This window comes from Engraulis encrasicolus, chromosome 23, assembly GCF_034702125.1.
Source record: "Engraulis encrasicolus isolate BLACKSEA-1 chromosome 23, IST_EnEncr_1.0, whole genome shotgun sequence".
NCBI lineage: Eukaryota > Metazoa > Chordata > Actinopteri > Clupeiformes > Engraulidae > Engraulis > Engraulis encrasicolus.
The window spans coordinates 2386267-2388766 of record NC_085879.1 but is presented as its reverse complement, the minus strand read 5'-3'; positions in this window follow the sequence as shown (position 1 = coordinate 2388766).

Genomic DNA, 2500 nt, shown 5'->3' with positions numbered 1-2500 from the left:
CCGGCCAAATCCTACCGCTCAACATCGCTCCACAGAAAACAGTTGCCAGACGTAGTACGGAGCCAAGTCTCTTGGCGGAAGTACGTAGGATGGCGTGCAAGGCTAGGCTAAGGCCAGATCAACACCTATTTACACTCTGGACTGACCATTGTGGAACATGAGAACGGCCACTAAATTAAACACAATCCAAACTTTGCAGACCTACAATATACTGTCATATATACAGTACATTGTTATGTAAAATACCTTACATGTATACATGTACCACTAATACATGTATACCCCTGAAAGTATAGAATAGAATAGAATAGAATAGAATAGAATAGAATAGAATAGAATAGAATAGAATAGAATAGAATAGAATAGAACAGAATAGTTAACATATGTGTACCACTCTCTTAAGAAAATCCAGTTTCTATAACTGCAGTGCAGTACAGACATTGTAGTAGGCTACATGATTGAGGCATGCGAAAATGATTCCCTGAAGCTTAAAAGCTGTAAACGCACGCATGCTTCGTAAAACTAATACATTTGTAGAGGAGCACTAATACAACAGCCAACATGAGTGTACAAGCAAGCTGATCTTCATGACAGCTTTTCCAGGGCTATAACCAGCTACCCAGCAATGCATTTTATGTGCACACACACGTAAATGCACACACGCACATGCTCACGCACACGCATACACACACACACCTACATAGTACATAGTGTATATCTATCAGGCTGGCAAAGAAAGAAGGGCCAAGTTCTGAGCAATGCCTGAGGTTCTCGAGTGTGTGTTTATCTTCCTGTGTGTGTGTGTGTGTGTGTGTGTGTGTGTGTGTGTGTGTGTGTGTGTGTGTGTGTGTGTGTGTGTGTGTGTGTGTGTGTGTGTGTGTGTGTGTGTGTGTGTGTGTGTGTGTGTGTGTGTGTGTGTGTGTGGCTTATATAAGGTTATCATGGTAATAGGTGCATATGTTTGTAGGCCTACTTGAGTTCTGTAATCCTCTCTACCTTAGCCAATGCCATGACTGCCAAAAGGTACAGAAGAGTGGAAAAACAAGGTCTAATCTTTCAAATAGTTGCTACTGTTACATCATGGTGCCAAAGGCTCCATATAGATATTTTTATTAAAAAAAGAAAAACTAACATAGATTTATAGTCGAAAAGACTTTGGCCTATGCAAAAAAAAAAACAGACTTAAGCGTCCATCCATGTAATTGTCAATCTATGCCAGAACTATTTTTTTTCCATTAATCTACTCATCCATCAAATTATTTGAAGCGTCAGTCCATCCATCTGTTTATTCATCAATCCATCCATCCATCCAGCCATTTTTACCTCAGTTTTTATCCATTTTTGTCCAGCCTTTGTAAATCAATCTGTCTTTCTGCAACATGAACGGTCACAAAAAGAGGCACACGCAAGGAAATCTTAGCCATTTTCAGGTCGTTACAAACATAAATGTGAAGAAACTCTGCAGCAACAAAATACAAATACACAAGGAGGTACCATGACTCACTGGCCAGCCCCCTGCTGTTATGTTTGCGAGAGCATTTTATTGTGTTCCACTATCCACTCGTTGAACACAGTCAACAATTGCTCATTTACTGTAAGACCGCACAAAACCCACACAACAGAGGCCAACGAGAAATGATGCTACATCCGTAGTCAGACCACTCTAATTGCTCATTAAGATAGCTTGGTAATCGTTGGCCACAGGCTAACTGATCAATACACGCTGGCTTCCTTCACTTACGGCCTTTGCACGAATGGCATTCTACACTATATTAATGACATGCAAAGTAAATATATCAAGGCTTTCACTTCATCGATAAAATAAAATGGTACAGTGGGTTTTGAAAATTCATTTAGGGTTGGAAGTGGCATCAGCATACAATATTCTGTTTAAGACTAATGTATGTCTAATGTAGGGAAGATGAATCACTGTCATGTGAATAACTCACAATCCTCAGGCCTCTTACATGTACAAGCACTACTAGATTGTTATGCTATTTTGAAGTGTAATGCAACACTTATTAGCTATACATACAAACAGAGGTTGGTTGAATAAATATTCCTATTAATATGTACTCATCAAACTACAGAGCATAGCATTAGCATTGCAGATAGCTTCTCCAAAATTAGCACACTAACTGACTAGTTGCGTACCATCCCATATTGTCATACCAGTTTATGTCAGATGTGGTGTTGATAGGGACTCAAACGACAATAGTGAGTCAACCAAACATTATCTGATTATCTGCTTTGGATTACCATACCGTCATACTAATTTCATGTTGAGAATTACTAAAGGAATGTCATATTACACATGCCTAAGACCAGGGTGCTATCTTATAGGCCATAGCCTTGCATTCCCTCATAAATCAGCCATTTTGTGCATGCTGCCTCCTACATGGAAACTCCAGAGTTACACCCAGGCACCAAACAGTGTTGCCATATTGGGTGGGTGCCCGCCCAATTGGGCTACTTGGGATGAGCGTCTGTGGGTAAAAAC